Raw genomic sequence first — 11,142 nt, 5'->3', positions numbered from 1 at the left:
CAAACGTCCCAGAATCACTGACGTGTGAAAGGGGCCTAAGAGGTGATAGTAATTGCACAAAGCCATAAAGTTACCAGAAAAGCTGGATTACCAAATAATTAATAATAGCCATATTAAGTCAGGAAGGTTGGATAATACCAGTCCCCACGCCTATCGTCGCCACCAAGGGCAACTTCATCAGTGGTCTGATGAGAACTTCCATTCTTTGTAGGTGGGGAAAACTTGCAAAATCGGCAGAAGGAATCATGGTGTTTAGACACAGGTTGGCGGATCAAACATCCATAATAAAAAGACGTATGTCGGCGTCACACGGTACGATCTATCGTGCAATCACACGAGCGATTGTACCCGCCCCCGTCGTTTGTGCGTCACGGGCAATTAGTTGCCCGTGGCGCACAAAGTCGGTAACCCCTGTCACACGTACTTACCTCCCAGACGACGTCGCTGTGGGCGGCGAACATCCTCTTCCTGAAGGGGGAGGGACGTTCGGCGTCACAGCGATGTCACACAGCGGCTCGCCAATAGAAGCGGAGGGGTGGAGATGAGCGGGATGTTACATCCCGCCCACCTCCTGCATTACACATTGCCGGCGGGACGCAGGTAAGCTGTGTTCGTCGTTCCTGGGGTGTCACACGGAGCGACGCGTGCTGCCTCGGGAACGATGAACAACCGGAGCACAGAAGGAGGACCGACATTTTGAAAATGAACGACGTGTCGATGAGCAACGATAAGGTGAGTATTTTTGCTCGTTCACAGTCGTTGACACGGTACGACATCTGTAACGATGCCGGATGTGCGTCACTAGCGACGTGACCCCGACGATATATCGCACATTATATCGTACCATCTGACGCCGGCAATAGAGTTATATTGTGAAGAATCTGTAACTATAGAGGAAAACACAATAGTTATAATTTACAACACTGGTCAGGTAAAGAGAATAGAATAAATATACATGGCACAGAAAATGCTTTAGCTACAACTCTGGTGGTGTCATGGCTTGGTTTGACGATGGGATGTGGTGACTGGTGGTTTTTGTGGTCAGTTCCTCTGTTTGCTGGGCTATTATTGCCTTTTCTTCCCTGTATAAGGCCGGCTTCACATCAGCGGTATTCTGCCGCAATAACGGATCTGTCAGAAATGCAGTACAGTTCAATACAGTTAAATGGAATCGCGACAAAATAAGGTCACATGCGGCCGCGGCTGCATGTGACCGCATGTGACCTTATCTTGCCGCGATTCCACTGTATTGAACTGTACTGCATTTCTTGACGGATCCAGCATTGCTGCAGAATACCGCTGATGTGCGCGCAGCCTAAATGTTGATGGTTCCAATCGTCTTTGTTCTCATATGTTAGTTCTCTTCTCCAGGTGTTCTTCGTTTCCCGTTTTGGTCTGCCCTATCACATTATGTGTTGGGATTTATGCGTTCACCTTTCGCTGCACTTCCTTGCTGGCTATACCTCTAGGTGGTCTTGTGTTTAGGAGTTCCAGTTCTTCAACTTTTGGATTTACCTTTTGGTAAACAGAAGTTTAGTTCCTGAAGTGAGTCGGTTTGTTTTCCTTCCCAGCACTTATTCCTTTTGACTCTTTTACATTTCTGGGAGGTTTTACTTGATCTGCTAGTTTTTAGCGCTCTTTAGCTTTCCCTCTTTACCTTATATGACCGCGTTTGCTTTCTCACTCTGGCTTTTTCTATCTTCCTGCACATCTTCTTCTCCCCTTGTTGGAAGTGTGTTTCAGCCTCCCCTTTGGTACTTTAGGTGGTAGGAGAAACTCCTGGACGGCCTTTTAGGGAGTCAGGTCCAAGGTGGTGTTTTGAGTTCTGTGGCTAGGTTCTTCCTAGTCTGTACAGAGATCAGTTGGGTGCAGATGCATTGTCTCTCTGTAGGTCTTCCCCTTTTCTGTTGCATATGTGTGAGAGTGTTTATATTCATAAGAGGTGGTTCATGGTGAGCCAGGGACATAAGTGATGAACAAGCGTAATCTCATGAAACTTATAAGGGTATTACTATCTGACACCCCCCACCCTGGAACTGAAAAGTGACCATACAAATGTCATTTGTCATTTATAGTCATCCTACCCGGTGTCCTCCAGTTGGCTTTTGCTGCTGCATCAACTCAAATCAGTGTTCGGTTCCTCATGCTTTCATAATGGCCACAACACTGGCATGGGGACTGCATTGGGAAATATAAGCTATGGCTGCCCGGCGGCATGGTTTATATGTACTAATACAGGGCAGGGGAGGTGTAGTGTGATCTTACCACTATGCCCCTTATGACCTTGTGGCAGCTACCTAGGAAGCAGGAAACATCGGACTGCACTCAAACGACATCCAAGTGCAGCCCGATTTTTATGGACTCACACAATGGAGATGTAAAATTATTTTTCTCCATTTTTTTTCCTCTTGGATGAGAAAATATACGCTCATCTGCACTGAGCCCAAAGGCCCATTTACACACAACGATATCGCTAACGAGATATCGTCGGGGTCACGGTGTTGGTGACGCACTCCGGCCTCATTAGCAATGTCGTTGTGTGTGACACCTTTTTCCGATCAGTAACGATCGCAAAAAGGTGTCAAATTGTTCGTCGTGTACACGTCATTCATTTTTTTAAAAAAAAACAAAAAAACCGCTCCTCGTTTGGAACACAGGTTGTTCGTCGTTCCTGCAGCAGCACACATCACTATGTGTGACACCGCGGGAACAAGGAACAACAGCGTACCTGCGGCCGCCGGCAATGAGGAATGAAGAAGGTGGGCGGGATGTTCCGGACGCTCATCTCCGCTCCTCCGCTTCTATTGGGCGGCCGCTTAGTGATGCCGCTGTGACGCCGAACGAACCTCCCCCTTAAAGGAGAGATTGTTCCTCGGCCACAGCGACGTGGGGGGAACAGGTAATTGCATGTGACGCTGCCGTAGCGATATTGTTCGCTACGGCAGCGATCGCCCCGTGACGCGCCACCGACGTGGGCGGGTGCTATCGCTCGCGACATCGCTAGCGATGTTGCAGCATGTAAAGCCCGCTTTAGGCTGGATTCACATGATCATATGACATCCAATGTGACTGAATCGGATGAGATATGCTAATGACCCTCACCTTCCACTGTGCTGCGAGAGTGAGTCGGGTGTCACGCAGCTGTGATCCGATGCTACCATCGGATCACAGCTGCGGAGGAGAGGGAGGGATTAATCTCCACATCTCCTCCATTGTCAGCCTGTTCATATATCGCACTGCACTTTGATGTTATCCGAGTGCAATCAGATGTATCAATCACACCCATGGACTGGTATGGGTGCAGGTGACACGTCTCTCGCTAACAATCGCAGCATACTGTGACCTTTCTCTCATCCAGAATCTGGCCAAGAAAAAAGCTGACCATCTGCTCTCCCTCATTGAATAACATTGGTCAGAGTGCAATGTGAGATTTGCTTGCATTGCACTCGTCCGAGTCATACGTTTGTGTGAGCGTACCTTTATAGTGATGTCTTTCACCATCTTATTCCTTAGGTGATGTGGGCTATACAGTATATACTGCTCTGTCCATGTGGCACTGACTTTTATATACATTGTGGATCCTAAATGTCTGTGTTTTTTTTGTTATTTTGATGCTTTTAATAGACATTCAATGAATATTGATTTTTTAAGTGATATACCTTTTATACCAATATTGTACAATCTGTAAGTTACTTTTTACTGGATCCTAAATGTACTATAATATTCCTGAATTTAATTCTTTTATATGTAACTATTACTTGTGTGACTTTTTTTTTCCACAATATGAAAGTCGCCTCTGCAGAGAGGAAGAGGACAGGCACTCTATCTAACATCTATTGGAAATAGCGATCCTAATAGTTAATATCGACCATTTTAAAGCAGGGGTGGGGAACTTTTTTTTTCTGCTAAGGGCCATTCAGAAATTTCTACCGGCACAAAATTATCAACTTGAAAATGACCCTGCTATATGTGATCAAACAATTAACTCACCTCTACTGTGACGGCTGGAGCTGCTTCTCTTTTCTGCGGCTGTGATATTCGGTGATACTAATCACGTTGCTTCTTACAGCTGCTTTTCGAGGTTTGCGTCAGTCTGCAGCGCAGTCATTTTTTGCGATAAAAGGGTTTTGTAAATCATATACACCCCTTAGGAGAAGCTGGGACTGCTGTATACACATTACAGGAAACATGGGGACTGTAGTACATACAGTACATCACAGGAAGGGCTGGGGGCATATACACATCACAGGAGGGGCTAGGGGTATATATACTGTAAACATCACAGGAGGGGCTGGGAGTATATACATAACAGGAGGGGATTGGGACATATACATCACAGGAGACGCTGGGGCACATACATCACTGGGTAGGCTCAGGGGCATAGACATCACTGGGGGTAAATTCATCACTGAGCGGCATAGACATGGCTGTGGGGCACAGACAGCACTGGGACACAGACACAGGGTGGATTGATTTAAATCACGCCGATTTAAATCATGATTTAAATCACGATTTAAATCAAAAGATTTTTTTCTATTTAAATCGGATCGATTTAAATCATGATTTTAATCATGATTTAAATCAAAAGGTTTTTTTTTAATATAAATCACGATTAAAATGAGAAGTGAGAGCAGTGTGCATGTGCGCCCATAGTTACACGGACGAAACTAGGGGCAACGATCTAACGCCAGGGTGAGGGGGGGACCCCAAAGTAAGTAAAAATCTTTTTTGTTTTACTATATGGCAATAGGTAGGTGTTTAAAAGCAGCATGTCTTAATTGTATAAACTATTAATAGCCTCCACATTTTGTTCATACTGCCCCTTTAATTCCACACTTCTAGCTTGGTTTCAGTTTTGGTTTAGTTTCTTTTTCCCTGCATTCAGTTGACATGCCCAAACTTGTTGGATAGTCAGCAGTACTTGGCTCAGGCTGTAGTAACATCAGCAGTGCTTGGCTCAGGCTGTAGTAACAATCAAACTTCATAAGTGATCTGTGTGAGCCATGGCAGCAGGTCGTAAGAGAGACCCTATTTGGGTTCATTTTGTTGAGATGCCAGCAGCAGATCTTGGAAAGAAAGGTGCAAGAGCAAAGTGCAAATACTGTCAAAAGGATATCCAAGGACTTGTTTGCCGTTTGAAATCACATTATGAAAACTGCAACCAGAAGGGAAATGAAGATGTTGATAGTGATACAACTAATGTCAATGAACCCCCACAGCTTCTTATGCACCAGGAGCCTAGTACTAGTGGTAAGTCTGGCAATTAATTTACAACCTATTTTTTTAACAGACATTTTACTGGGATGGTTAAAGTCTATGAAAAGAAAAATTTCTAGCACTGGTAGTTCTGGAGTATAGAATTTAAATTTATGTTAAGGCAATATTTCACAGAAAATTAACGCTAAAGGACATGTGCACCTTTATTTTTTTAAGGTGCACATGTCCCCCCCCCGCAGCGCTCTTACCTCCGATCCCCGCAGCGCTGAGATCCGTGGCTTCGTTTTGACCGTCCGCCTCCCGTCCTCCGGTTGCGGCCTACTCGCAGTGATCCAGCGGCGTGACGTCAGCGGGCCGCACGCTCCATTGAAATGAATGGAGGCGCGCTCGCGGATGGGCAGAACGAAGCCACGGATCCCCGCAGCGCTGACATCGGAGGTAAGAGAGCTGCGGGGGGAGGACATGTGCACACTGTGACTGGCTGCACCTTAAAAAATAAAGGTGCACATGTCCTTTAAGTAAAAATAAAGTGTGTATACGCTTATTTTTTTTTTATTGTAGGCTGCAATTCACTGTTGAAGTCTGCCAAATTGACCATTTTAAAAAAAAAACATTTTTAAAACTTTTGTGACATAATTTTTTTCAGTTGCTGAGGCTCTGATATTAGTTACCAGTATTACAGCAACCTCACCGGAAAACTTGAGTAGCATAACTTTTGAGACAGCCCTTATAGGACGAGGACCATTACATTGTTCAAAAAGTTTGTTTCAATATTTTCGTTATATTTCTTCAAATACGCAGTCGATTTATATTTTTAATTTCTGTGCTTTCAGGGTCAAATATGGCTTGTGCTGCACGTGACAATCAATATCTGGGTACAACTTCAACAAAGCAGCCCAAAAAAAAACTTTGCGTGCAACAAAGTGTAGAAAAATTCATCTTAAAGACTACGACGAGCCAGAAAGAACATTTTGATGAATTAATTGCTAAATTCATATTTGCAACCAATTCTTCTTTCCGACTAGTTGAGCACCCATTGTTTGTACAAATGATCGAAGGAATTAGACCAGGCTACAAACCACCAAGTAGATTTGATATCTCAGGAAAACATTTTCAGGCTGTATACGACATAGAAAGAGCGGCTTGTACAAAATATTTGAAAGACAAGGTTGTTAACATGAGCTTGGATGGTTGGAGCAACATCCACAACGACCCCATAATTTGCACTTGTGTCACAACAGAAGATGGTGAAACTTACCTTACAGACACAATCGACACATCTGGAAATTCACATACTGCTGAATATTTACTTGAAATTGCTAAGAACTCAATTCACCAATGCCAAGAACAGTTTGGATGTAAAGTAAGGAGCTTAGTTACTGATAACGCAAGCAATGTGGCAAAAATGCGAGCGGAACTGGCACAGGATGACACAAATGTCATTACATACGGTTGTTCTGCCCATTTGTTGCATCTTTTGGCAAAAGACCTGCATATTTTGGGTGTCAAGGAACATGTTGTAGAAATTGTTAAATATTTCCGCAATAATCATTTTGCACATGCAACCTACAAGGAAATGGGAGGACTGAAGTTGGTTCTACCACAAGATGTTAGATGGAATACCTTGGCTGACTGCTTGGAACTGTTTATTAACAACTGGTCAAAATTACTGTCCATTTGCGAAACACATCGGGATAAAATTGATGCTAATATACGAAGCAAAGTATTAAATCTTGGTGTGAAGAGAAATGCCGAGGACCTTTTGGAAAGGTTAAAGCCAATATCGATTGCGTTGGATAAAATGCAGAAAGATACTGCAACCATAGCTGATGCCACAGAAGTTTGGAAAGATTTAGAAGGTTCTCTAGATCTCTTGAACCTCTCAAACAATGTAAAGGTTGCAATACAGCACCGCAAGGACCAAGCATTAAAAGAAGAACACTATTTAGCCAATATCTTGCATCCCATCTACAGAGGGAAAAAAATTATCTGAGGCGGAAATCAACTCTGCAATGGAGTGGCTCGCCAATACTAACCATGACATTGTGGCAACTGTGCTGAAATTGAAGTGTGAATCTGCACCATTTCAAAAATACATGTTTGCAGATAACGTCGTTAATGAACTAAAACCACTGGACTGGTGGAAGTCGCAATCACTTGTTCTTCCAGCAAAGATAATAAATCTAGCTACTCAGCTACTGACTGCATCGGCTTCATCCGCAGGAGTAGAGAGATTGTTTTCTTCATTTGGTTTTGTGCACACAACAGTCCGAAACCGCTTAGGAACTGCTAAAGCAGGACAACTGGTTTTCCTATTAAAAGTCCTAAATAAACAGTAGGCTTAAAGGACTGATGTATTCACTGAAGATGTTTGCTTACTTCAAACGTTAGAGATAGGCTATTGTTAAAAAGTACTTACTCTCTGTAGTTCAATTCTGAGTGTTTAATAGTGCAAATAAAAAATTATTAGGTTTCATAATCAACTGTTTTAATATTTTTATTTGTGTAAAACAATTAGATTTGCAAAAAGACAAAGTTTTGCTTGTGTACAACTTGATTAAAAAATCTGATTTAAATCAAATGATTTAAATCAAAAAAATCTGATTTTTTTTGATTTTTTTAAAAAAATCAAGATTTTTATCCACCCTGCACAGACAGCACTAGGGCATATATACATCAATGGGAGGCACATACAGTGCTGGAGTGCATATACATCAGTGGGAGGCACATACAGCACTGAGGGGTATATACATCAGTGCGAGCATAGGCAGCACTGTGGGTTATATACATCAATCGGGGTCACAGACCGCACTGGGGGGTATATACATCAGTGGGGGGCACATACAGCACTGGAAGGCATGTACAGTACTGGGGGGAGAACAGACAGTATGGCTGGTACCCGACCACTGCGGTCCCTGGGAATTTGGGGCCGGAGGTTCCACTCTCCTGCTTTAAAGCACTGCATGGCCTATAAAAAACCCCCAGGGGTGGACATATCATCGGAACAATCGACCGGGAGCTAAGACGTGGAGAGGGGCCTTCCATGATCAGCGACTATATCAAATGAGTGTGCATCCTCGGGCACACATTCAGCTGTATGTATTGTGGCACAGGAAACCAGTCGGCTTTCTGTTATGCAATCAGAGGCTGGCAGCTGAAGTCGGCGTGCCCTTGACAGTGCCATATGGCAGTGAGGTCATGTGCTGATGTTGCTTGCATGCTGACATCAGCTGCCGGCTGCTGCGCTGACTGTGGACTTGGAGTAAGGCAAGTAAAACCATTTTCTTTTTGTTTGAAAAGAACGGGACACAGTATCCCAGAGATGGGTCCAGGATGGGGCACATTAAACCAGGAAGGTGACCAGGATGGGGCACATTATACGAGGAATGGAACCAGGATGGAGCACATTATACCAGGAACGGAACCAGGATTGGGCAAACTATACCAGGAAGGGGCCCATGATAGAGCACATTATATTACGACGTGGACAAGGATGGGGCACATTAGATTAGGATGGAGACCAGGATAGGGCACAGTATACCAGGATGAGGCACATTATAACATGGATGGACTGAGGATGGGGCACATTATACTAGGATGGGGCACATTATACCACGACTGGAGCGTAATTTGAGAACATAGCCTTCAAATGAATTAAGAAGGTGGGGGGTTCACATAGAGACTGATTAGTTTAGTTTATTTTTATAGGCTGGCAGAAATTATAGTTATTGTTGCGCAGAGTGTTGGCTTGTCTATTCAGATTTTGAATGGCGTGTGGTCAATAGTATATTAAAGGGGCTGTCCACTACTTGTACAACTCCTACTCATTCCCTTTGTTCGACCCTGTAAAATAAATAAGCTTATACTCACCTCCGGCACAGCCACGGTTCCAGAGATGTCTAAAGCCACATTCCCAAGGCCCACATGACATTGTTAAGACACGTGAGCCCTGGGCCGCGACAAATCAGTGAGCGCCACACTGACTTCCTGCGCAAATGTCTGAAGGCGAGGAGAGAGATGTCAGCACTGATTGGTCACAGGACTCACGTGTCATAATGTCACGTGGGCTTCAGAAACACAACTTCAGACATCGCAGGAACCGTGGCTGTGCCGGAGGCGAGAATTGGCTTATATATTTTTACGGAGACGAACAAGGGGAATGAGAAGCAGTGTACGTCCCCTTTAATGGTGTGGAACATATTTGTATTCAGGGGAGCAGTCTGAAGGATGTTTTTATTTAGCAGACAAATGTATATATACACAATATATGTGACCTTGTTATTTTCAGGGCTGCGGTGATCAGTGTGAGAAGACAAGCCACGACTTGAAGATGTTGGCATGAAGGTCTGACCAGATGAAGAAGAATCAACCGAAAACTAATCAGATTTGATGTGGCAGTAACTAAAGGACGCTTCACACACTGCGACATTGCTACAGCGATGTCGTTGGGGTTACGGAATTTGTGACACACATCCGGCTGCGTTAGCGATGTCGTTGCGTGTGACACCTATTAGCGATTTTGAATCATTGCAAAAACGTTCAAAATCACTAAATCGGTGACATGCCCCCCTAATCTTGATTATCGTTGCTGCTGCAGTAACGATGTAGTTCGTTGTTCCTGCGGCAGCACACATCGCTACGTGTGACACCGCAGGAACGAGGAACCTCTCCTTACCTGCGTCCCGCCAGCAATGCGGAAGGAAGAGGGTGGGCGGGATGTTACGTCCCGCTCATCTCCGCCCCTCCGCTTCTATTGGGCGGCCGCTTAGTGAAGTCACTGTGACGCCAAACGACCGCCCCCTTAGAAAGGAGGCGGTTCGTCGGTCACTGCGAAGTTGCTAGGCAGGTAAGTGTGTGCGACGGGTCTGAGCGATGTTGTGCACCACGGGCAGCGATTTGCCCGTGCCGCACAACTGATGGGGGTGGGTACGCACGCTAGCGATCTCGGTAATGATATCGCAGCGTGTAAAGCGGCCTTTAGTTACTGGATCTAAAAATCGGGCAGCACACCAACACTTCACACGGATACAGGAATGTAGCTCAGTCCCTTAGTATATACCATAGTATACTGTTTTGTTATAAACAGCCATGTCCTTAATTACAGTTTCCTTTTTTTTTATAATATATATAATACTGTCCCTTATTACATAGCATTCCCTCTAATTATGTATGGCGCCGCCCCTTAATATATAGTGTCCTCTCATTATGTATAGCACCGTCCCTTACATAGCATATTCTCATTATTTTTATTCACAGCTCCCCCTCTGTTAGATATAAAATAAATGCTTATGGAACAGCAGCTGACCAGAAGACCAGTCCAGAAGCCTCATCCATTATAAAAGAAGCTTTACCCTGTTCCATCAGCAGTCATTTCATATCTAACAAGAGAGGATGCTATGAAATAATAACAGGGCACAATAAATCGCAAAAATAACAAGAGAAACCGATATATAAGGTTCAGTGATATACATAAGAAGAGAAGCCACTATGTAATAAGGGACGGTATGGTAATACAATAGAACCTTGGATTACGAGCATAATTGGTGTCGGGAGTGTGCTCTTAAACCAAGTTACTCTTATATCGAAGCAAATTTTCCCATAGGAAATAATTGAAACGCAGACAATTCGTTCCACAACCCAAAAATATTTACTGCATTTATACAAACTTATTACAGTAATAAAATATAATGTACTGTAATCATAAAATTATTACAGTAAACTTAGGCTATGCGCGCACTGAGAAAAGGAAGAAGGGAAAGCGATCAAAAGGCCCAAATATTGAGAAGACAAATATATTCATAATTGATTTTTATTGAAAATTAATAATAAATATACAAGTACTTATTGGGACAACTCATCAAGCATCTATAGTAGACTACTAGCATCATAGAATAATAAATATATATATATATATATATATATATA

This window comes from Anomaloglossus baeobatrachus, chromosome 12 (assembly GCF_048569485.1).
Source record: "Anomaloglossus baeobatrachus isolate aAnoBae1 chromosome 12, aAnoBae1.hap1, whole genome shotgun sequence".
Classification (NCBI taxonomy): Eukaryota; Metazoa; Chordata; class Amphibia; order Anura; family Aromobatidae; genus Anomaloglossus; species Anomaloglossus baeobatrachus.
The sequence above is the reverse complement of the archived record's forward strand: the minus strand, read 5'-3'. Positions refer to the sequence as shown.